Here is a 27,489-nt window from a genome sequence, read left to right as displayed (position 1 = left end):
AGTACCTAACTTTAAGGATTTTTATGAGGAATAAATACTTAATACTTGTAAAGAGTGAATTACAGATACTAGCATATGGTAAGCATTTTATAACTGTAACTAGAGGCCCAGCCCACAAAATTCATGCATAGGAAGGAGTGTGTGTCCCTCAGCCCATCCTGCACCCTTTCCAATTTGGGACATCCCTCTCACAATCCAGGACAGCTGGCTCCCAATTGCTCGCCTGCCTGCCTTCCTGAATGCCCCTAATTGCTTCTCTCTGGAAGCCTGACCACTCCCCTGCCAGCCTGATTAATGCCTAACTGCTCTCTCCTACAGCCCTGGCCCCTCCCAACTGCTCTCCCCTGTAGGCCTAGGTCCCCCCAAAACTGCCTTTCTGTGCAGGCCCAGCCGTCCCCAACTTCCCTCCTCTGTTGGCCTGGTCACCCCTAACTGCCCTTTCCTGCAGGCTTGATTGCACCCAACTGCCCTCCCTTGCAGGCCTGGTCTCTTTCTTGCAGGTCTGGCCATCTTGTGGTGGCCATATTGTGTCCACATGGGGCAGCCATCTTGTGTGTTGGAGTGATGGTCAATTTGCATGTTTTTCTTTTATTAGATAGGAAGATAGAGGCCTGGTTCATGGGTGGGGCCAGTTGGTTTGCCCTAAAGGGTGTCCCAGAAAGGGTGGGGGTTCCCTTGGGGCATGGAGCGGCCTGGGAGAGGGGCCTGTGGTGGTTTTGCAGGCTAGCCACGCCCCCTGGTGACCCATGCAGAGGCCCTGGTATCTGGGATTTATTTATCTTCTATATTTGAAACTTTGTAGCCTTGACCGAAGACCTGGGCCGGCCAGGGTGTGCAGGAAGCTTGGCTACCTCCATTGCCAGGAAACCCTTACTCCATGGCCGCAGCCATTTTTGTTGGGATTTATTTATTTTCTGTTATTGAAACTTTGTTGCCTTGACTGGAGTCCAGAGCTGGCAAGGGTGTGCAGGAAGCTTGGCTTCCTCCATTGCCAAGGAAACCCAAGCCTCCTGTTCACTCCGTGGCCACAGCCATCTTGGTTTGGTTAATTTGCATACTCACTCCTCATTGGCTGGTAGTCATGGCTTGTGGGTGTAGTGGAAATATGGTCAATTTGCATATCACTCTTTTGTTAGGATAATTATCATTAGTGTTATCATCATTACTATTACCACGAACGTGCTTGATCTTAAGAATTAAAATCTGAACTCAGTATGGCTTCAAAGATTTTTCATGATTTGGTTTCTGTTTTTCCATTCTGATTTCCTACTATCTCTTTTTTTTAATCCTCACTTGAGGATATACTTACTGATTTTAGAAATAGTAGAAGAGACCCAGAGAAAGGGAGGGGAGAGATAGAGAGACAATATCAATTTGTTACTTTCCTTAAGTGTCCTTAACTGGGGATTGAACCCACAACCTAGGTCTGTGCCCTCATCAGAATTGAACTTGCAGCTTTTCTGTATATGGGATGATGCTTCAACCAACCGATCCATATCTGACAGGGCTCCTAGTATCCCTTCTCCTAATTTCTAATGATATTAAAATATATATAGTACATTATCTATTATTTTGTTATTTAAGCTATCATTTAAAACTCTTCAAATTTTAGAGAGATATAAAATTTCTAATTACTGATTTAATTTGATTTAAAACTTTAAAGATCTTTATACATCAGGCATATACAGTTACTGAAATATATTTTCAGCTTGTTTCTCCTTTCACTTTCTTAGTTTTCAGGGTTATTTTTATTTCTATTAATAGATATTCCTAAATTATGTTGTAAATATACTTTTTCTATAAAGTTTTCCTTTACATGACTATATAGCTAAATTGAACATTTAATTTAATTTGATTCATTATAATATCTGTACAATTATCATTTCCTGATCTTGTTGCAAGATGTGATTTATTGACTACCTACTGGGTTTTTTCAAGTTAGAACATATACTTTGTAATCTTCATTGAACTTGGGGAGATAGTCACTTTCTCTATTACCGTATTTTTCGGACCATAAGACGCACCGGACCATAAAACACACCAGTTTTTAGAGAAGGGAAATGAAGAAAAAAAGATTCTGAAACAAATAGTGTCCTAAAATATTTTATGTGTATTAAAACCCAACATCACAGTCATAAACACATGTAATCAACCCTGTAAAGTAAACAGCAGCATTTAGAACCATTTTAGAGCCGGGCAAGCACACAGAGACCACACAGAGCTGGGCAAGTAAAAAAACTTTTTTTTTAAAGTATATGTGTAGGCTATATTTGGACCATAAGACGCAGGGACTTTTTCCCCCCACTTCTGGGGGGAAAAAAGTGCGTCTTATGGTCCGAAAAATACGGTACTCACAATAATCCTTAAATTAGGTTTTATAATTTCCTTTTCTTAGGTGAATTTGTCTGAGTATTGTTTCTAGAGCCATTCTTTGATGTCCATATTATTTGTACCACATAGGCTACCTTAATCTATAGTTCTTTTGACTTTTGATGACTTTGTTTAATAAATTAGCTTTTCTCTGAGTAGACCCTCTGAAAGGAAGAGAATCCAAATGAACATATGAAATACAAGAGGAATTGTACATACTGATGGGAAGTTTTCTATTGATGTAGAAACTTGAGAAAATGTGACAATCTAGAATGGATTATCCAGTCCTCTGCAAAAATTAAAAAATAATTGCAGTAACTGAGTCAAAGCAATGTTCTGTAGCATTTCCTTGATAAGTTATCAATTTATAAGAAACAAGAACACAAAGCTGAACTTCTACCTCATTTTTATGCAAATAAATTTGTTTATATATTTTACCATGCTCAATATCAACATTAATATAGTCCTGGTGCATGAAATTTGTGCACTCAAGCAGGCCCCTCAGCCCAGCCTGTACCCGCTTGCAGTCAGGGAGTCCTCAGGGGTTGTCTGACTGACAGCTTAGGCCCACTCCTTGGGCCTCAGTCAGACATTCTGCAGAATAAGCTCCTGCAACCACCATTGTGCTTGCTAGTTGTGAGCCTGGCTTAGGGCTCTGGCTGAGCGATGCTCCCCCTGTGGGAGCACACTGACCATCAGGAGGCAGCTCCTGCATTGAGTGTTTGTCCATTGGTGGTCAGTGAGCACCAATGGTCAATTTGAATATTAGCCTTTTATTTTATAGGATATACACTGTATATATTTGATACATCCACAGCAATCAGATTGTTCCCTTTACTTCTCATGGAATTACTACTTTTTTCTCAGTCCTTTCTAAAATAAATTATGTTTCTATTTCAAAAAGAAATATAGTTTTAGTGTATATTAATCTAGGTAAGAGGCATTATGGTATCCTATAAATATTAACAGTTTGTTCTGAATTTGTAAGTTTGAGTTTATTGTGATTTTGAAACTGCTTGTGACTTATAAATTATATATCTATCCAATCTCATGTTGGGTAACATTTTTAAAGTTTCAAAAATGAAATATGCTTCCTTGGGGGCATCTGTTTTGAGAAAATGAATACAACAGAGTTATTATCCTTTGGATTTTAAAAACATATTTGTTTATCATTATGACTATTCATCATGACTCCAAAGGAGAAAAATGAAACTTAAATCACTTTCTATTTCTTTAGGATAAGAGCAAAAAGTAAGCAGGCAACAGCTAGGAAAACGGTAGGGGAAGGTGGCAAGGTCACTATGTAGAAAACTAATTCTTTCACCTTGTCAAAATGAGAAGATGCTTTATGAAACAAGCCATTAAATTAATTAGGGGAGAGAAGAGATAACTGGAACTTTTACGTATCAGAATAAGTGGAAACAAAAGTAAACCAGCAAAAAAAAACCCCATGTTTAAGATTGAAGCAATAAATTTGTCTTTGTACTAACTTGATTATAGTTCTAAGGTTCTAGATATTTGTATTACCTGGATATACACATTTGTGTTTTCAAATCAAACATTATTGCTGTACTTCATGATTTAGTGTAGTTTAGGATAAATTTAAACAAGTTCTAAATAATATAATAATTTGAATTAGATTTAAAAAATTATCAGATTATTAAGCAGAACATAAACTATCTCCAGAACATAAACTTGCTGTGGCTAATCTAGTGTAATTATATTGCTGGCACAATTTGATACCTAATGGAGGTTTCATTTTAAGACATGAGTGTTTGTCTGACAATGAAAAGCCAGAAGTATTTGGTGTGTTCTATAGATACCTATGTGGGTTGCAACCTTGAATAAATTAGAGAAATTTTATTTGGATATATTGACATTAGAATAGAAAAAGTGGCTAATCAGCTATTTAACTGTGTTTTAAAGAATACAAACTATCAGAAAGACCCAGAGAAGGCTGACTGAAGCATAATATAGGCTGGGGGTAGGGGGAAGGGGAGAAGAAAAAAGAAAAATTATTGGAGAAACTGTAATTGATAAAATAAAATTTTCATATGAAAAATTAAAATCATAAAACTCACGAATTCAAAGACTGGTGATTAATTTCAATGAAAAGTAGTTCTCAACTGTTGAAAGCATTAACCCAAATGAGCTTTTAATAATGTCTTAAATGTTTTACAAATTATTATCTACTTAACAGAACATTGGGACAAAGAAATCTATAACTGAAGAGTTAGAAGCCAGAACTAATGGAAGGTTAATTTTTAAAAAATTAACTCTGAAACTATAAGGAAGATAGTGAGTGAAGATCTTCAATCTTAAATTCAAATGCAACCTTAGGATTTTCCCAGTAACTTGCAGGATCATTGACCAAGTCGTCTTTGAGTTTTAAGTAGGTATGCAGCATTCTGCCTACTAATCTCAGTTGTAAAGATTGCCTAGAAAATAATAGGTCAGGACATTGAAAATTCAGAATTTTGTAAAAGGAAATAGAAATCTATTAAGGGATTTAGGACATTTAAAATGTTTTGGATATGGAACAATACACTCTATTAGGGGTGTCGAACTCAATCAGAGAAGGGGCCAAAATCTAAAATCCAGCCTAAATCGCGGGCCGAATGGTTTACTGAACAGTCATAAACTGTCATTGTGATGGAAACGCAGCAGAGTGCAGTGATGACAGCGCGGTGCGGGCCACATTGCAAGGCCTGGCGGGACGGATTTGGCCCGCGGGCCTTGTGTTTGACACATGTGCTCTACATCATCAAATGTAAGAAATTTTACAAAGAATTAGCTTGAAGCAGTATATCCCCCCCCCCCCCCCCCCAAAAAAAAAGTACTAGAATGGTTATGAAACTTATGGATGTGCTCATTAATACATTTGGATAGTTAAGGCCAGTTCTGAGACAGAACTTTATCTGAAATTATATTTATGAGAAAGGCTCAATTTCAAAGTTGTTAAGTTGCTTAAAACTTTAATTTTTTTCCTTTTCTTCTTCACTCCTCATGGAGATACAATTCCCTCCCTCCTTTCCTCCCTCCCTCCCTCTCTTTCGTCCTTCTGTCCTTTCCCTCCCTCCCTCCCTTCCTTCTTTCCTCCCTTGACTTCCCTACATAAAATTCACTTGTGTGGCACATATTTTAATCTGTCTTTGTATGGGGGACAAAAAAAGGTACCGGTAGTAGCATTTCTAATTTTACCACATTCATTAAAGTAGATTTGTTATAGATAGAAGTAGATTTCTTGGAGTGCCACAGGGAAAAGAATTTTTTGAGGCCCCGATGGAAGGGATGGGGTATCACGCACAGTTCTATTGATGATGTAATGAAGGGGGTTTCTCTCCAATGTCCCATTTCCATCTGTCTTGTCATGGAAGAAGTCCAATCTTTCCTCCAGCAGGGCTAGAATTATAGCCACTTCCCAGAATTCCTGCTCCATATTAAAGTCCAATCCAGTCCAGCATCTGGCTAGTTTACCTTGTGTACCCAGCTGAATCCATTGTATATGGGGTCCTCATGGTGCTGGGCCATGTGGCTGCTTACATGGCAGACAAGCACATGGCCAGTGTGAATCACAGAGCGAGAAGGAACAAGGGGTGCAAGTGCAGGCAAAAGGGGGAATTCATTTTTTTCTGGGGATATTAGCCTTCCAAGATTTCATGGGCAGGCTTGCATTGGGGTCCACCCTCCTAAACAATGATCTTTTCCCCAAGCTGGAGCTAGAGTAACAAGCAAGCACCTTCTCTTGTCACTTTAGCTTCAGCTTGGGAAAAAGATAACCAAGCACATCACTCCGACTTCATGGCCCATCTTCCCAGTGATCTGCAGGGAGTGAACTGGTGGTTCCCTGGGGAGTGAGAAGCTATAGCTTCTAGTGATGCTGCCCAGATGACCAAGCTTATAATGTCCCGCTTTCCCTTTGTATCTTCTATTGTTAATATTAATAAACTATCTAATTATGATGATAACAGTTTCATGCCAGTGTTTTCTATTTTAACACATATTATGCATCATTTATAACCTTCTGCTAACTCAATGTCATAAATCTTGTATCGAGATATTAGGTATGAAGTTATGGGTTTTAAAAAATACACATTAAAATTTAAATAGAAGCATTTCATTACTGAGATAAGTAGGTAAATAAACATAACAAGATCCAATGTATAAATAATATATTAGATAAATAAAAGCCAAATAAGTTGCACAATTACATTCAAATAGAGAAATTTGATGGGAGAATTGAATCTTTATAGTACTTACACAAAAATAGACACACCAAATTCAGAATGTGCAATATATTGTCAGCCTCATATTTATGTTGTGCTTAGCAATTTGGCTTCTACAAAGAAAAATCATGCTTAAAATTCAGTTGGTGCTGCACATGCCACACATACCAAGCTCACCTTCTTTCATCCCCGTGGGACACTTCCTTTATGGAATTTTTCTTTTCTTGGTTGTGGTGATAGACTGTCCCACTTTTGGATCCATCCCTTCCCCTTTAAAAAAAATATATTTTCTCCTGTATCTCATTTATATTTGTAGTTGTTTTAAAGTACTTCAGAATGAAAGCACAGTCAAAACTACCAGGAGGCATTAAAAATAACCCCCGGTGGCCTGGCCAGCAGTTCTGTCCGGGAGAAAGCTGCCCCTCCAGCTCTTGCCCTAAAACCAGGTAACTCAGTTCCTTCCCATATGTTCCTGGTGTCCCTGGTGCATTATAAGTGTTATATATGCTCTATTTACAATTCCATTTTACCATAGAGAAAAATTAAGGCTTAGATAATTTAAATAACTTGACCATGGAAAAACAAATAAACAAAACTACAACAACCAAATGTTAATAAATTGCAGGACCTAAAAAATGGTTTCTGGAAACAGATAAACATTTTCGACTGAATGAGTGAAACTGTAATTGAACTAGGATTCAGAGCATCGGCCCTTTAAAAGGAATGCACATTGCACATAGGAACCAGGATCTCTGACATAACCAGAGGACCTACTGTACTTCCTTTTCAAAATTGGATAACTGAAGATATGTAGAGTTATCGGCTAATAGAAGATTAATTCATTTATTTGAGGAAAACTTTTTGGATGATATTTTCTACTTATGACTGAGGTTTTCAATATGTTGCTAAGTTGTATACAATTGCCTCACTTATTCTTCATTGGAGGCCTATTGTTTCTAAGTTTTATTTAACTAAGAGTCTCTTTAACACTTAATCTACCTTAATTTTGCTTCAAAATAAGATAATTTAACTTTAAATATTTTACTTTTTAATTGGTTGGCAATCATCCTGTTAATTTTATTTTTTAAAATTATTGTAGGTTATATACTTTTGTTTCTACACTGTCTTTCTTCCTTTATTGTTTTATTTCCTTTTGGTTTTTAGCAGTGAAATGATAAATTAATGTTTACTACAACACATTATCTCTGTTAACTTATCAGCATTAACCACAGATCCATTTTCCTTTTCACCATAAAAAATGCATTTCTTGATAAGAAAATATATCCTAGATAGCAGTTTGAGGTATGTTTTCTTGTTGCTATTCTCTGTAAGCATTATTTCCAAGGGAACAAAAATTTGTCTTCTGATGGCAAATTGCTGTTCTGCTCATTACCTTGCTTTCATCATAATTTCTTCATCTTAGCAGTGATTTTGGTGTGCAATATGTTTTGTTGTATTTGTGCTGGATTTAGTCCTGAAATGTTGCCTTTGACATGACAAGGGTTTGCATCCTGATAGGTAAAAAAGAAATCTCCCAGGAAATGAGTGATGGATTAACAGAAATAACTATCTGTGTTTAGATATGTAAGATCATTGATCTACATATTGAGTCAACATTTATTATGTGCTCCTTCAGCACAGATTGGAATAAAGTGATTTGGAGAATGACTTTTATATAAAAATAAATTAAAAACTGACTTTAAGCAGCTTTTAATCTATACTCTAGTCATCTCCTCCATATGCAGAGCTACTGATTCTATGAAAATGAGGCTATGCAATTGTAGAGTTTAGAAGAAATTTTTTTCCAAAAATTACTTTAAGTATTTCTGTCACTTCAACCATAACAAATTTAGATTCTTCAAAAAAAAAAAAATCACCTTTCAGAAAAAAACCCACCATTTGTTTCTAACTATATTATTTCTGGCTTTGGAAGATTTTTTTTTCTGTACTAGATACTGAGATATGCCCTTTATGTGCCGAATATTAATTATATCAACATTATTTCTCTCAATAAATCTACCAACTTCATATTAAGAGCAGGAAATAAAGACTTTATGGTATTAATGAACTCAGGTTTGTCTGGTCCCAGAGGCAAAGCTCTTAATCATTATATTCAATTCATAAAATGCTTTTCATAATAAATAAATACATTTTCACCCATCAACAAAATAAATTCCACAAATCATAATAAATATTGTTTCCACCACTTTTCTCAGCTTTTGCTTTTCCCTTACTTATGTAGTTTGATTTACTTTTAAATCTTTGAGGAAAACATCAGTCCCTTAATTATAAAAAAAAAAACACCACTCTGTAACATCTACCTGAAATATTTCTTGTTTCAATTCCCCTTCTTCCTTCATGAATGTACCTTGCTCATGGATGCAATGCTTTCTATGCCACTTTTCAAATGCACTATATTATATTCAGAGGTTTGTTGTTTTTGTTTTTATATTATTACAGTAGATTCAGGCATTTAATCCTCTCAATACAAAGTTCATCTTCCTATCTTCCTTCCTTCCTTCCTTCCTTCCTTCCTTCCTTCCTTCCTTCCTTCCTTCCTGCCTGCCTGCCTTCCTGCCTGCCTACCTTCTTGCCTTCCTTTTTCTTTCTTTCTCTTTCTTTCTGTCTTCCTTTCTTTTTCCTGTTCTTTTTATGAGTGCTATGTGTATGATTCCAACTAACTTACTGTTTTATAAATAGGATACTTAAAAAAAATATTTTTTTTATTGATTTTTTACAGAGAGGAAGAGAGAGGGATAGAGAGCTAGGAACATCAATGAGGGAGAAACATTCATCAGCTGCCTCCTGCACCCCCCCACCAGGAATGTACCTACAACCAATGTACATGACCTTGACCAGAATCGAACCTGGGACCTATTCACTGAGCCAAACCGGTTTTGGCACATAGGATACTTTTTTAATGACTTGACATTAGGTCATTAATTAACAAACATATATTTGTACATTTCCAGATTTCAAGTAAAAAAATGGAAATAAACATTTCTATTGAGCAACTGGTCAAATTTCACATAAAACTTGAATGTCTTTAATATTTTATATAAGGTCTATATGAGACTTTTAACCATACTGTGACTCAAAACATTTTCATTCTCTATTTATATGTTTAGAAATGGCAGAATGCTATCTTAATTCATTGAGAGTTAATTAGCAGTCTTTAAAGTTGGGGTAGTTTTGGAAGACTGCAATATAGATTGAAAAAAGATTTGGAACCACATATCAACATATCTGTGAATTGAAGCTGCTGTTATAATGTTCAGGTCTTCATAATTTTGACTGCATTTGGAACATTTTGTCCTATGCCCATACATAGATAGATGTTCCTCTTTCATGAGATTTTAATAGACTATAAAAATTAAGAGCACCAAGAGAATTATTAGAAGACTATTTAGAAGATCAGGGCTATAAGAGTATATTAATTATTGTTACTAAGTATATTATTAATAGTAGACTCCAAAATCTATTCTTGTTACTTAATATAAACGTGTTAAAATGAGATAGGAATGTACAAAGTAACATAAGTAAAAACTGAATGTGGATTTCTAGTATTCAAGAATTTCTTGGCAAAGTTAAAAAAAATTCTTCTTATAGCCTCAGTAAAAGACCAAGAGAAATAAAAATATCGACTTATTCAGGATCTATTTCTTCTAACTGAATACTTGACATTGATGTTTTATAAGTTAATGTAGGATTATGCAAAATAGGTAACTGACATATATTTCAACAGGGAAAATGAAAGTAAACACCAAACTTTTTCTCATTAATTGAGAATTGACAAAATTCCATGAGGGTATACTTTGAAATAAAATTGCTATTTCACAGTTTACTTTGTACACTTCTGATTTGTTTTTAATCGAAGTGAGATTGAAATCTGCTTTAGCAATGAGGTGTGTTTTTTTTTTTGTTTTTTTGTTTTTGTCCTGGATAAAAAGATTCTGGCACTTCAATATTTCACATGGAATGTACCTTTGCATGCCTCTTACTGGACACTTTCTGAGTAGCGATACAGTCTTTGTCAGTCACTGGGGAAGAATCAGTAACATAAAATAAGAAAATGTCTTCACCTTATTCTACAATATATCTGAATTCAGAAGATCCCTACCTCACTTCTACTGCTGCACTTCATCCTTAACAAAAATATGTCAGCTAGAAAAGCATAAATATCCACCATAGGATTATGGTGCCTTAACAGAGGAGGCTGTACAAAAACTATTGTAGTACTTCAAATGGTCATTTTGTTTGGTTTTACTCGTCTAAGTAACACCTCCCTCAAAGACACCTTATTCCCACCATGCTAAGATTTTGGAGGAGTGAGATGCATGACTCTTCTTTTGTAAAGAAGGAGCAGGGCTACTGTGAATATGGACATGAGAAAGAGTAAAGGCCTGGCACCATACTTCCAGAAAGAGGAAGTGGGGAATTAGAGAATACAAAACTGATTTTGTTAAAGATCTGTTGTTTGCCTGAACCACTGTTTGAAGTCCACTGATTTCATCACTATTTAAGGTAATCCTCAATCTCTATTTTGGGATTAAAAAGAGTTTAATCCCTAATGTTTTCTTCACTGAAGCCAGTTTTATTAGAATAGCATTTCACAATTTTATTAGAATCAGAATTCTAATAAAAGAATAGTATAAGGTTTTATGTCCAGTTGGCTTTTTGAGAACCAGTTAGCATTTTAAATCAGTAACTTTGTTGTATAGGGGGCTTCTCTATGAGTTGAAGGATGTTTATAGCATATTTGGCCTTTACTTAGTAGATGCCAGTAGATTTCCCTAGTTATGACAACTAAACATGTCTTCAGACATTGCCAAGTATCCCCTGTGGGGAGTAACAAAAATAGCCTCAGTTGAGAATTGACTTAAATCCAATGTTTTTAAGTCCATTTTGGTTTTTATTCTTTAAGTAAGATATTATCCTAGAATAATTCTTACCATTTAGTATAAAATTATTATTACTATTATCATTATTATTTTGAGTCTGCATGGTCGCTAATAATGTGATTTTCTAAGTGGAGAGAAGTGTTATTCTTGAAAATATTCGTTTTTTTCTTAGGCAACTGAGCCTGGCAAGGATATATCACCAAATGATATAGATTCTCTACCCCCCAAGATATATATTCATTAGATGATAAAAAATAGAATCATAAGAAAAGCACAGGCCCAAGGTGTATTGCTACCCCTGCCTATCCTGGGTTGTCTTTTGTATATGTTTTTACAATACAACAGAATAGAGCTTGAAATCCCTTTGTGGGTCTGTAGATTATAATACATTTCTCTGGCTGGCCAGAGGTGGGGAAGAGGAGATGAAGAACATAAGAAAATGAATGGTAGGAAACAGCCATCCTGTTTCAATTTGAACTGTCTGTTAGTGCCTGCTACTCCTATGTAATAGGAGCAGCAAATCATGAGAAAATGAAAAAAAAAAATAGTTTCAGTGAATTATCTGAGATGTTTCCCTTAAAACTAGGGGCTGGCAGGCCAGGATACAATATTAAGAATAGCAATAAAACCAGACATTTACCACTTCAGGGATACTTCCTGTTATAAGGGGAAAACCTTTCTTTGTTTACCTTCTGCACTCGAAGTTTCTTCTTCAAATTGTCAAAAGTTCCACTGAGTATCACAAAAATTTAGATTCCCATTTTCTGAGCAAAAGGGAAAATGTTGAATAAATGGTAAACAATGATGCTTTAAAGAAAATTAAGTTCAGCAATCACTATAAAATGCAGCATACTCAGATAACAGAATCATTCTGAAGCCCATCTTATATTTTTAGTTTTGTTTTTCATGTATTTAAGAACACACAGAAAACATTTTAAACTAGTTCTCTTCTTAAAGATATGCATTTTAAAACATGGCTAATCAAAATGCATAATATTCCTATTGCCAAAGAATGATGATTTGAAATTCTATTATAGAATCTCCCTCTTTAGCATCCATTAAACATAGCTCTGCTGAGGTACTGTGCAAAAGTAAATAAGTAAAGTAACATAAAAAAGGACAGCAAACAAGCAAAAAACTACAAGAATACTTCCTGGTTTTTTAAAAGCTTCTAATTTAAGACATTGAAAAGTAAAAGTGTAGGTATCTTGTATAAGTTGCATAAGAATCAGTAAAGATATAATTTTTTAAATACCTCAAAGTTTACATTAATAAGATTATTTATAAGATAAATACTATGTAATTAAAGAAGGAGGCCTTTCTGCAGCTGTTTGGAGGACAAACTCTTGTTGCACTTATATAATGATGAAATTCTAAGCATAGAGTCCACCTCTTTATGAGGTCTATGGTAAAAGCTAGTATGATAGTAGAGTTAAGCAATAGATATGCTTTTTATTTTGCTTTTTATCAAAGTACATATGCACATATTTTAATGAGTTAACTATATAGTGCTATAAGACTTCTGAGGACAAGAAAAGTCCTTACACATCTCTCCCTGTTTTCCTTCCATAATACTATTCCATTCTCCAAGAAAAAAAAAAATCATTTGCAATTCATTTTTTTCTTGAATTTAACTCCATATTTTCATATGCTGTATAAATATTCTATTTCTTAATTTATAATTTTTGGTTATAATCTAGTGACTTACTTTGACGGATATGTGCTAGGCTTCATGTGCTAGACATCTAATTAGTTCAATTAGATGAAGGTGGAAATTTCTGGGTGGGTTTCTAGTGAAGTCTCCTTAAAAAGGTGATGAGTCAGCTGGAAAGCACTGTTTTTATTTCCACCTCCACAGTGACACACTCAGGGGCAAACTCAGTGGGCACCAGAGCACTGCTGAAGTAAGTCCTGCTCCTCGGGGTGGGCCCCTACACATCTGATCCTCCACAATGGTTTGGGATCACAGCCAATCCATACAGATAATTGGCCAATAGATAAATCCCGCCCATGTGCCAACCGCAATCAAGACTCGATGGCAACAGAAGGGTGTACACAGCCCAGATAAGAGATGTGCACCTGGAGTGCCCTGCTAGGTTGATTGGAGAGGCTGTGCCACTGGGACTCACCAAACACTTACATAAAGCTACTCTATCAAGCTGAGGTGATGTAGCTGCTCTACCTAATATTACATAGAAGCAAACACAGGGAAGCTGCCATAATATAAGACAAAAATATTTCTCAAATGAAAGAACAGAACAAAACTCCAGAAAAAGAACTGAGATGGAGATAAGCAATTTATTAGATTCAAGGTTCAAAGCAGTGGTTGGTTATAACGATGGTCAATGAACTTAGTGAGAACTTCAACAGCATAAAAAGGCAATCATAAAAAAGAACCAGCCAGAAATGAAGGCTACACTAACTGGAATGAAGAATAATTTACAGGGAATCAATAGCAGTGTGGATGCAGCCAAAAATCAAACCAGTGATTTAGAATATAAGGAAGCAAAAACACACAATCAGAACAAAAGTAAAAAAGAATAAAATAAAATGAGGATAGTATAAGGAGCCTTTGGGACAACTTCAGGTGCTACAACATTTATATCATGGGGGTGCTGAAAGGAAAAGAAAGAGAACAAAAAATTAAAGAACCTACTTGAAAGAATAATACCAGAAAATTTGCCTAACATTGTGAAGAAAATCCCAATATATAAAAACCCTGGATCCGTCATGACCAGAGGCTTGACCAACTAGAGGTTAGTCCTGCAGTCAGTGCTGGGTTGCCATGGTGACCCAGTACTGACTGCTGAGGGGGCTGCAAATCAGGCCTGGAGAGAGGCCTGATGAGAGAAGCAGAGTCTGATCCATAGCCTATGTGGCAGCTGTTGATCAACACTTCCCTCTCTTCTTCTCTCTGGGCTGGGCCAGCAGTCTTTCCTCCATTTCTCTCCATGCCTCCACCTGGGCTGCTGATCAGCCCCATCTTTCTGATCAGGCACTGTTGATAGGCACAGAGATGCTGAATGGCATAGAAACCAACCAATAGAATTAAATCTGGATGAGTGTGAGGAGCCAATGGCTGTCTAGGATGCAGAGCTTTTGACACTGGCAAAGAAACCAACCAATCAAAACCAAATTGGCCAGCAGAGGAGAACAGTTGGGGGCGAGATCAGGTCAGCAGGGGATGGTAGTTTGGGGTGATCAGACAGGCAGAGGCAGTTAGGATTGATCAGGCTGGCAGGGAAAGACAGTGAGGGGAGAGATCAGGCTGGCAGGGGAGGGCCGTTGGGGGTGAGATAAGGCCAGCAGGGGAGGGCAGTTGGGGGTAAGATCAGGCCAGCAGGGGAGAACAGTTGAGGGTGAGATAAGGTCAGCAGGAGAGCGCAGTTAGGGGTAATCAGGCAGTCAGGCAGAGAGGTGATGGGTAATCAGTCAGGCAGACAGAGAGGTTAAGGGAAATTAGGCAGGCAGGTGAACAGTTAGGAGCCAACGGTCCCAGATTGTGAGAGGGATGTCCAACTGCCAGTTTTGGCCTGATCCTTGTGGGGTTAGGCCTAAACTGGCAGTTGGACATCCTTCAAGGGGTCCCTGATTGGAGAGAGTGCAGGCTGGGTTTAGGGAACCCTCCTCCTTGCATGAATTTCGTGCACTGGGCTACTAGTAGACAGAGTCCAAAATAAGACTTGGACTATGTGCTTCCTAGATGTGTCTAAGGAGGTCCATATCAAGACACATCATAATTAAAATTCAAAATGTAAAGACTTAGAGAGAATCTTAAAAGTAGCAGGAGAAAAGTAGTTAAGTACAAGGGACCTCAAATAAGACTGTCAGCTGATTTCTCAACAGAAACTTTGCAGACTAGAAGGGAGTGTCAAGAAATACTCAAAGAGATGAAAAGCAAGGACCAACAACCAAGATTACTCTACCTAGCATAGCTATCATTTAGAATGGAAGGACAAGAAAAAGCTAAAGTGGTTTATTACCACCAAACCAGTATCACATGATATGTTAAAAGAGATTTCTTTAAGAAAAAGAAATAAATAGATAAAAATATGAATAATAAAATGGAAATAAAGACATTTCTAAAACACAAATAAATGAACAGAAGAGAAACAGACTCAGAAATACTGAGAACATTTTGATAGTTGCCTATAGAAGGAGGTTTGAAGGGATGGATGAAAAAGGTGAAGGGATTAAGAAATACAAATTGGTTGTTATAGATTAGTCGTGGGAATATAATATAGCATTGGGAATATAGTCAATAATATTCTAATAACTGTTAATGGTGTCAGATGGGTACAATATTTATTGGGATAATCACTTAGGAAGTTATATAATGTCTAATCGCTGGGGTGTATACCTGAAACTAATATCATATGTCAACTGTAACTAAAAAGTGAAAAGTAATTAAAAAAGTAAATATAATTATTGAAAATACACCAAATTTTAAATAAGTTTTCATTAAAAAGCATTAAAAAACATTATATCTAAAAGAATTTGTGTTATTGTAGCTGTTTTAAATATAAAAATATTTGTGTGAAAATCTTCAACATTTATAACTTGCTGTATACATCACATATGATAATTTCAAAAAGAACTGTAGGTGTCTCCTATTGAATAAAATTAGCATGTTATAAAGATCAATACATTGAAAATTGGCAATAGTGCCATTACATATTCATTTAATAGGTTATAGCAATTGGGCATTTAAATATAATTCAAAGTTTTCTGGTGATTAGGACTAAAAATATATATAGTTAAACATTTCCATTCTCTGGAAATGCACTTATTATATAAGTCTTGTAAAAAGGATAACAAAATTAACACTGTTTTCACAGATTTTATTTTGATAAAAGTATTATAATAACTTTTCTTATAACACTAATTTGATTTGAATGAAAGTTATAAATAAGATATCCTTCCTACAGAGAGCTAAAATAATATTCTCCAGTTATATTATTTTTTGGTCATCTATTTTCATGTGAAAATAAAACACCAGGGATCCAAATAAATTGATAGTTAATATGTCCCTTAAATTCATTTCCTTAAATATTGAACATCTCAACTGGATATTTAGCTAATGCTAAATCAAAATCATTTTATGGTTGGATTTTCTGACAAATGTTTGAGTTGCTAACAATTTTATAGCTTTGATTTTTACTGATTAAAAGAATTCTATGGAGATTGTTTGTTTAAAAGGATCCTGTTAGCACAACTGCTAGTAAACTATTCTTTCTCTAGCCATTAAGATTTAGAGAGAAGAAATACTGCATAGTGGAAAGGATTGACCATGGCATTAGAATAATTTACATCCTTAGCTTTGCCATTAAACAGCTAAAGGATTCTCAATTTTGTTTTGTTTTCATCTATAAAAGTAGTATAAAGATATGCTTACAATTTCACTGTAAGGATTAGATAAAATGATGAAAGAGATAGGGAAGAAAAAGTAGCACCATTTGTGGAATGTATTGTTATTATTATCGTGACTACTTATGATGCTAAAACCATATAATCAGTTTATGGAGGTTTACATTCATTAAGGAAATGTGATCACCTTAACAGGAAAATTATTTGCCTACCCAATATTCATTTTCTTCTTATTAACAAAAAAATTTGATTGTGTTTAAAATGCCAATGACAAGTCAAAACCAAATTTTCTATCGATAGATTGTCTTGCAGAGAGGTATTATCTTGTGACTCCTAGTTCTGGCTAATTACATGAATGTGTCAGATGCCAGTTTAGACTTCTGGAAAACATTTTAGGTAGATTTCTGTCATATAGGGGTGAAAACAATCTTTAATTGATATAACATTTGGTTAATCAGAGTGTAGTTTTATAAATAATCATTTTGTGGAATGTAGTTGGGATGGGTTTGAGAGACAGGCTCTATCAGCTCAGAGTGGAAGTGGATTGACTGCTGACATACAACAATGAAATATTTGTTCACATTTTTCTGCTTGCAATGAAGACCACATTATAACTGAGGTTTTAAAGATAGGGGAAATAGAAGAAACATTCATTGATACTTCTTGCTGTTTTCTATATCTTGAAAGAAAAGGTAGAGTTAGAAATGGAACAAAATCATTCTGTCCTAAGAGTTGCTCTCCCAAATGACTGAGAGTTCCATTATTTGTAATTTCCAGGGTTAAAAAGACTACAAATGAAAATGGTTATTATGGTGGTTTTGAAACTGTAATCTTAACAGAAAGTAATAATTGAATGACACGCTTTTCCCAACTACTTGTTATCTACTATATATTATAAGAGCAAGAGACTACAACAAAAAGGCCAATTATTCCAAATTAAGGCACCAGTAGGCAAAGCCAAATTTCTTTAAGACTTTTTAAGGGCCAGGGGATAAACAGCATACAAAATCAAGTACAAAAGAATTGAGTCTTAGGCCTTAAAGATTGTATCTAAGACAACAATTTTGACTGTGGTTACATGTAGTTTACCAGAATCATATAGTTCTTTTCTATAGAAGATTGTAAGTACTGACTCTGGGGATAGATGTCATTATAGGGCAGAGTCAGTATGTGTTTAATAATATCTCCTTGCTTTCTCCTTCAAGAACTTCAATGTTTTAAGATAGGGGTGTCGAACTCAATCAGAGAAGGGGCCAAAATCTAAAATCCAGCCTAAATCGAGGGCCGAATGGTTTACTGAACAGTCATAAACTGTCATTGTGATGGAAACGCAGCGGAGTGCAGTGATGACAGCGCGGTGCGGGCCACATTGCAAGGCCTGGCGGGACAGATTTGGCCCGCGGGCCTTGTGTTTGACACATGTGTTTTAAGAGAACCAAATCCGCCGGGACCGGTTTGACTCAGTGGATAGAGCGTCGGCCTGTGGACTGAAAGGTCCCAGGTTGGATTCCGGGCAAGGGCATGTACCTTGGTTGCGGGCACATCCCCAGTAGGGGGTGTGCAAGAGGCAGCTGATTGATGATTCTCTCTCATCGATGTTTCTAACTCTCTATCCCTCTCTCTTCATCTCTGTGAAAAATCAATAATATATATATATATAAAGAGAACCAAATCCTGGAATAAAGTCAGTGTGGAGCAGAGCTGTGGTTGTCTACCAGTAAACTTGTGGTTGAAAATATAAAATCTTTTTCTATCGTCAAATCCATACTTTGGGGACCCTTTATTAGCACAACATATCCTAACATGATTATACATAAAGCCTTATTTTCTTGGTAAGAAAGAAGACTATTCAAAAGATAGTTATTGACTTGTGGCCTGAATTATTATACATGGGTCTTCGTTATAGAAACAAATTTGTACCAACCAAAACAAGAGATACCATAAATGGAAATTTTAAAAAGAAAGAGTGGAGAAAAAAGGGCTCAGCAAAGGGTTATTACAATAGCTTTTGAAGAATGGGATAGATACTGACAAAATAAGCTAGGTTCCACTAAGGAATTGATAGCACTTTGAAGGTTAATTTTATGTGTTAACTTGGCTAGACTATAGTGCCAAACACCCATCTAGATGTTGCTATCATTGTTTTTGAGATGTGATTAACATTTAAATCAGTAAACTTTGAGTAAAGGTAGATCACCCTTCAAAATGTGAGTGAGCTTCATCTAATCATCTGAACATCTTAAGAGAAAAGGCATCCATCTAAGAGGATAAAATTCTGCTTTCAGACTACCTTGGAATTCAAGACTGCAGCAGCAAATCTTGCCAGAATTTCAAGCTTATCATCCTGCCGACTCAGCATCTTTGGAGAACCCTGGGAAATGTGAGCATCTAAAAAGAACACTTGCCCCCCAACTACTAAGTCTTAAAGTGTCAAGACATATTTATTTTATATATCTTAGTTCAGTGCAATACAAATATATAGAGGAGTGTGATTTAGAATGGAAGATATAAATAAATAGGAGGGTAATATATATACACTTACTGTACTATCGCATCTATTTGTTCTATCCATGAACTGGTTTATCTCCAGATTTTAAAAACTAATGGTTTTGGTTACTAATACTGCCACTGGAAATATATGGTAAATGGGAAATGATAATTTCTAGTGGATAAAAATGAAGTATGATACTGTACTTTTTTTTTTTTTTTAAGAAATAGACTTTATTTTTTAAAGCAGTTTTAGATTTACAAAAAATTGAGAAGAAGGAACAGAATTTCTGTTATACCTCTGCCTCCACATATGTATAGCCTCCCCCATTATCAACATCTCCAACCAGAGTGCTACATTTGTTATAATAGGCAGAGTCCATAGTTTACATTAGAGTTGACTTTGGTATTCTTCATTCTACGGTTTGAATTGACATACATCTATCATTATATTATCATAAAGATTAGTTTCATTGCCCAAAATAGTCTCTGTCTTCTGCCTATTTACCCATACCCACCTCCCTCGCCTTAATTCCTCACAACCACTGATTTTTTTTATGTCTCCATAGTTTCATCTTTTCCAGGTTGGGAAAGCTGTCATATTATATACTATGAAGTTTGATCATGAATAAAGGAGAGATGAAGAGAATATTGGACAGAAACATTAAAGATGTCTTTGTATTCTGTATAAGATTTGGTAAGACCAATGTGGAATCATCAAATTAAAGTGGGTCAATAAGGAGCTCTTGTTCCCTAGGTTGGTTGGAATACCATCTTAGTGCAAACAGAGATGAATTTCAAAGTGCAGCAGCTAAATTTCTTGGTTAGTTATGCTACCTGTAGTAGGAGGTCTGGGAAAAGAACTGAAGGTAGCTATAAATTGTAGAATATTCTATTTGGATTTAAATCAGATGAAGAACTTTATTTTATTCTTCATTGTGTGAATCATTTTACTTGTTGTCTATTTTGTTTCCTTTTACTAGTCCATGTAGTCTGTCCCTCAAAACTACAGTTTTATACTTCTTCATTTCAAATTATTTTCCTTCCTTTTCTCATTGTGCCCTTTCTTAAGGACACTATTCCTAAGAATGGAATGACAGACAGAAGTCTTGGATGGTGGTTACTTAGTCCTGGTCATAAAAACTTTGAGATCTTGGAAGAGATCCATTTTTCCTCATCCCTAAGGTAAACAGACAGTAACAATGACGTTTTCAAATGAATTAACCTCTGCACAAGTCAGTTGTTAAGTATTGACTATGTTACAACACCTAAGTATTGTCCTTAACCCCATATTTACATAAAGGTAAATCTTGGGCAGAAAATTTTAATCTTAAAAAAAGTACATATTTTTTTTGCATAAATTTGATTTTTTATTTTATATTGGAAAGCTATAATCTTTTTTTTTTCTTGGCACAATTTATTTTTTAATTGTTTTAAGTATTACATAGAGTAGTACAATGTTAATCAGCTTAACAATAACCCACAACCTTCGGACCAACTACATAGAGTAGTACAAATATCTCCTTTTCTCCCCCGCATTGATCTTCCCCCAGCCTCCCCTAACCCCTATTGAATGCCCTCATCCCACCCCCCGCCCAGTGACTTGTGTCCATTGGTTGTGCTTATATGCATGCATACAAGTACTTTGGTTGATCACTTCCTCCCTTCCCAAACACTCCCCAACCTTCCCACTATAATTTGACAGTCTGTTCAATGTTTTAGTGGCTCTTCACCTTCCTTCTGTCTTCTTTTGAAAAGATTCTATTTACAGTAGGTCTGTTGCCCATTTTTTTTTATTGGATCATTTATCTTCCTTTTATTAAGTTGTATAAGTTTCTTGTAGATGTTGGAGGTTAAACCTTTATCAGTGATAACATTTGCAAATATGTTCTCCCATACAATGGGCTTTCTTGTTGTTTTCTTGATGGTTTCTTTACTGTGCAAAAGCTTTTGATTTTGATGTAGTCCCATTTGTTTATTTTCTCTTAAGTTTCCATTGTTGTAGGAGCAGTATCGGTGAAGAAACTGCTTCTGCATATGTCTGAGATTTCTCTGTCTGTGGATTCCTTTAGTATTTTTATGGTTTCTTGTCTTATATTTAAGTCCTTTATCCATTATGAGTTTATTTTTGTGTATGGTGTAAGTTGGTGGTCTAGTTTCATTTTTTTTGCATGTATCTGTCCAATTTTCCCAACACCATTTATTGAAGAGACTGTCTTGACTCCATTGTATGTTCATGCCTCCTTTGTCAAATATTAATTGAGCATAGTGGTTTGGGTTGATATCTGGGTTCTCAATTCTATTCCATTGATCTATATGTCTGTTCTTATGCCAATACCAGGCTGTTTTGAGAACAGTGGCTTTCTAATACAGCTTTAAATCTGATATTGAGATACTACCCACTTTGGTCTTTTTTCTCAGGATTGCTGTGGCTATAAGGGGTCTTTTTTTTTAAATTCCAGATTAATTTTTGGAGAGTTCTTTCTAGGTCTGTGAAATATGCTGTTGGTATTTTAATGGGGAGTGCATTGAATCTATAGATTGCTTTGGGTAGTATGGACATTTTAATGATGTTGATTCAACCAATCCATGAACATGGTATATTCTTCCATCTGTTTATGTCTTTATCTCTTTTTTCAGTGTCCTATAGTTTTCTGTGTATAGGTCTTTTACCTCCTTAGTTAAGTTTATTTCTAGGTATCTTAATTTTTTTGGTGCGATGGTAAATGGGATTCCTTTTTTAGTCTCTCTTTCTGTAAGTTCACTATTGGTGTATAGAAATGCCATAGATTTCTTGGTGTTAATTTTGTATCCTGCTACATTGCCGAATTCATTCATTAAGTCTAATAGGTTTTTTTTATGGAGTCTTTAGGGTTTTTTATGTACAATATCATGTCATCTGCAAATAAGGATAGTTTGGTTTCTGGGAAACTATGATAAGAGTTAATCTTCAGTACAGCATAGTCAGAAAATATTATTACAGAGTTTATCAGCATACTAGTTTATTTTTAAAAATCAAATTACAAAGGGTTTTAACATGTGAAATAATTGTCTGTTGAGCAATATTGCTCCATGTTTGTTTTTTCACTGCTCCAATTTTTAAAATAGAAACAGCTGTATAAAACCACTGTTATATAGCTAACATTTATACCAGAATTTTGTATGTGCCAATTAATTTACATGGATTGTCTTATTTAGTCTTAACAACTTTTCCCCATTTATAATAGATAAGAAAACTAAGACTGAAAGGTTAAGCAGCTCAAAGAAGGAAACCTAAATAGTAAACTATTTAGCCCAACCTGGAACCAAGGCATCTCTAGCTTTTATTTATTTCACCAAGTTTCCTCTAAATTTATCTTCACTAGGATTTTAGGTCATCCCACAAAATCTTGTTTAACCTATAATAGACAAATAGGAATTTACCTGTTTAACTTCAACCATTTTGTACTAACCTTTAAAGGGCCAGCAACTGGCCTTTAAATTCTAAAGGCTTTGGGGATTGTTTCATAAGAGGAGTAGCTGGAATAGTTCCCAGTTCATTATTTAATTTGCATAAGGAAAAGACTAGTCAGGTCACTGAATCACTTTCCAATAAACAGTTCAGGATTGGGTAACAAAGGCAATGAATGATTGCCTCTATATACCTGACACTGGGGCAGGATTTGACAGCATAATTAAAATCACTTGAAAAAAGTCTTTGTTCAAAGTACTTTTTGACATTCAGAGAGGTGATGGTTCTTTTGGCTTGTTGTGTGTGTGTGTGTGTGTGTGTGTGTGTGTGTGTGTGTTCATAATAATAATCAACATATACTGTGAATGACAAATATTTATAAAAAATAAAATAAAAAGTTGTTTTAATTATAATTCCCAGGCATTATGAAGATGAACAGTCATTATTTAAAGTATTTCTGATTTAGGAGCAGTGACATGGATCCAGTTTATTTTATATTTAAGAAGAAAAGGGAGGAAAAGAAATGGATTCCTGGCCACTGAGTTTCCATTTGCCTCATAAATTTGGGTTGCCATAGTTGAGTAAACATCCATCTGGTATATTTTGGCAGGAAATGGCATGTAAGGTTTATTACATTTGCAGTTTTTCTGTGTTCAGATGTTATTCTTCTTAACTATTTTCCCCTTCAGCAAAGTACACATGTACTTTCATTCCTACATAACAGGAAAAAGGCAGTGAAATTTTTTGGTGTTTTGAATGGGCTTTTATTATCAGTATTACTATATATTTTTATAGTAACCAGGTGACAGAAGGAAGCTAGTAGGTAGTCAGGCACTGGGACCATGGGGATAGGAAGTAGAACTCTGGAACCCAATCTACTGATGGAATTGCTAAGGCAACCCAGCTGGGCAGGGGTTCAGGAGAGGTGAGCTTTAAATTGTATAGATGCTACTGAGACAGGCAGCCTGCAGATAACCAATCAAAAGGCAGTGAGGCGCATAACCAAGCTCAAGGATGTTGCTAAGGCAGGATTCTTTGAAAGGACCAATTACTGGTAGAAACTAGCAAGGCATGTATCTATCCTAGACAAAATTATAGGCTCTTCCTTTCCTATCTATCTCTTTCTCTTTCTGGTTCTCTGGGTTTCTGTGGTGGGGAATGTGCTCCTCTGTCCCCACCTGGATTATAGCCATGTGGGACCACACACATGGACTAATAGACTTTAATTAGCTTGGATACTGAACTACAGGGGATGCAACATGGAACAAAAGCTCTGGACACTGGCCTGCTTTTTACTCTCTTGGAATCCCAGCTGCACCTTTGTTAGGATAGCTTCTCTCAATAAACTTTGCTTCCACTAGCCATTATGTCCGTGAATCCAATCCCCAGTTTGGTGAGAGCGCAAACTTGGACCTGAACCCCACATTTTGGTTTCAGTATAATATGAATAAATATTCTGTTAGTCTACAAAGGGATATTAAATTTAGCCCTTTATCAAGTAGATACAGACCAAAATACAGCATTATTTTGTATTTATTTATATAATTTGATGTTACAAGTGGATAACCTGAACTTATTTGAAATTAAATAATATCATTAATATCATTAACTTAAAATTTATATATATATATATATATATATATATATATATATATATATAATATTTACACAATGATTCTATGTCTATATATATATGATATTTTCTATGGCAAAATATTCTCTGCTTTTTTATAAACCAAAATGCAAATTCATTTCTCTTTCTAAAAATCAATCTAGGAATAACAGTCTTTCTTATGTCTATATCATGGAACTATGGAAAATAAACTAATACTAAAGTTAAAGCATACTGTTCTGCATCAAGAAAAATAAAATGATTAGTTAACATGTAAATTAAAATTTAAGATTATAACTTATTCTCTCCCCCCTTTTTTTGTCAATTAAGTATCATATCCTAATGTCTTTTGGGGATACTTTGTTAATGTAATTTAAAGTGGGATTTATATCTCTGACTCTTATGAATTTCTCTTACATTACTTAAAATATATTAAATTAAGCCCAGCCAATGTTTCTCAGAGTTGAGCATCTACCTATCAATGAGGAAGTCATGGTTCAGTTACTGGTCAGGACACATGCTTGGGTTGCAGGCTCCATCCCCAATTGGGGGCACCCAAGAGGCAGCTGATCAATGATTCTCTTTCATCATTGATGTTTCTATTTCTCTCTCCCTCTTCATTCTTCTCTGAAATCAATAAAAAATATATATTAATTTTATTAAATTTAGTAAAAAGCACAAAATATTCTATTAATATATGTTGGTGTTATGGGTTGAATTTTTACCTCCCATGCTCACCAAAAATAAGATATTTTGAAGTCCAAACCCCGCATTTTTTCAGAATGGCACCTTATTTGAAAATAGAGTTGTTGCATATGTAATTATTTAAGATGAGGTGATACTGGAGTAGGTTGGGTCCCACCCTACTCCAGTAGCACTGAAGTTTTTATTAGAAGGCTATCTGAAGACAGAGGGTGAACACCATGCAGAGATTAGAGTTAAGTAGCTGCAAGCAAAGGAACAGCTAAGATTGTAGGCAAACCAAGAGAAGTTAGGAAGAGGCAAGGAAGGCTTCCTCTTCAGGTGTCACAGGGGAGTTGGATCTGCTGCTATCTTGACTCTGAACTTCTAGCCTCCAAAACTGTGAGAATTAATTTCTAAGCCATCCTGTTTTTTTGGTACTAGTTATGGCTAGAGTCTAATATCATTTTTCTTTCTTTTTTTATTTATTGTTTACATAAATCTCCTTTTCCCCCACTTGACACACCCCTCCTCCCCAGCCATTGCCACCCGGGCAAGTCCCCACAACCCCAGTGTCTGTGTCCATTGGTTATGCTAATATGCATGCACACAAGTCCTTTAGTTGCTCTCTTACCCCCCTCCCCTACTATTTGTCTCTAAATCAATCTATTCTTGTTCATCAAATTATGTTGATCATTATATCCCACATATGGATAAGTACAAATACCATTTCTTTAATCTAGATAAAGCTCTCTCCTAGCCCTTATAAATAACATTTTATAATTGGTAGAGAATAATTAATTACTAAATAATTATGACATTGTCTATAATTTCTTTGAATAAAAAGAAATATGGCATAAAGCATAGAGTGCTCATATAAGAATCAGGGAGGTTAGTCTATGGAATTAACTTTGTTCTCTCTGGGCTGCAATTTCTCCTCCAATTAAGGACAGTATCTTTCTGTGTACTATAAATAAATTGATTTGAAAAATAAATAAATTGACTTGAATATTAAATAAGGCCATATTTGTCAAATTGAAAATGTGCTAGCAAAAGGCAATATTTTTATATATACTCCTTATTCTGCACAAGTGTTTCACGTTTCAGATACTGTGCTATTTTATTATTCTTGCTTCAGGGAAAGAATTCATTAAACATTAGTCAAAACAGATTTGGTATCATTTATTACCATTTGCACTCCATTGATCATGAGTCCTGATAATTATTTAAATCTCTTTAACTCTATCTAGAATAAAAAGTGTCTCAAATCTTGCCCTACTCAACACAGAACTTCTTCCTTAACTGTAAGCCTCTAAACATATATTTCATAGATTTCTTAAAGAACATGACCAAATTAGAATTTATAATTTTTTTGTCTCAAATATGCTCAACAGATTCTTAGAAACCTGGCTTTCAACCCTGAACTCTCACTTTTCTTTTTAACAACTATTTGTTTCTCCCAGTTTTCCCTGTGTATTTTCTTAATTTTGCCCAAATCAATGTTTGTCTTATTTTTAATATTATAATATCAACTTTGAATTCACCACTCAAAGTTGGCAATTTGGTCCTGCAACATCTAATAGAATTACTGATTTATCCTCCACATTGCTACCAGAGCAGTTTGATTATATTGACACTTCTCATTTCTTTGGCTTTATTTCTGATTTTATGTATAGTTATGATGGGAAGATGCATGCAGGCTTTCTCCCTTTTGGTGCTAGAAATGCCTCTACACTTGTATTCTCTACAAGTAACTATCTTCTGCTCTGAAAAATTTTCAATGATCCTTTTAGGGATGCCTGCTAGGCACCTCTATGTGCACAAACAAAAAATTAAAAAGATATTAATATAAGTTTGAGCATCCTCAGTCTATAGGGGACAAGTAGGTAAATGTGTAAATGTTGATTAAAAAAAATGAATACATTCACCTTTAAACATAAATACACACTCAGATATGCACACATCGCAGCCAATAAGAGACCACTCAGTTTTCAAATATTGACTCATCCTGTGTAAGGCTGGTTGGTGCTGGATTAATTTTTCTTCATAGTGAACCTTTGGTGGAATATTTTCCATTGTTATACTATCTATACACACCATTCAGTGCATGCTTTGCCTTTGGGGGTGATCCAAGCTCTCCACTTTTCTCCACCTTCAAAAGCCGGAAGTATGACTATGAGTAAGGGTGATTTAAATCTATCTCTATATAAAAGTCTAAGTGACTGTTCAACCATTAAACCGGTGGTTATGATGTGCAGTGACCACCAGGGGGCAGACACTCAATGCATAGGCATGGAAACATGGGACATATTGATGAATCTCAGAGAGAAGGGGTTAATCAAAGATCTTATATGCATATTAGAGGCCTGGTGGGGTCCCTTGGCCTGGCCTGTA

Source organism: Pipistrellus kuhlii, unplaced genomic scaffold, assembly GCF_014108245.1.
Source record: "Pipistrellus kuhlii isolate mPipKuh1 unplaced genomic scaffold, mPipKuh1.p scaffold_m20_p_4, whole genome shotgun sequence".
NCBI lineage: Eukaryota > Metazoa > Chordata > Mammalia > Chiroptera > Vespertilionidae > Pipistrellus > Pipistrellus kuhlii.
Note: the sequence above shows the minus strand (reverse complement) of the source record.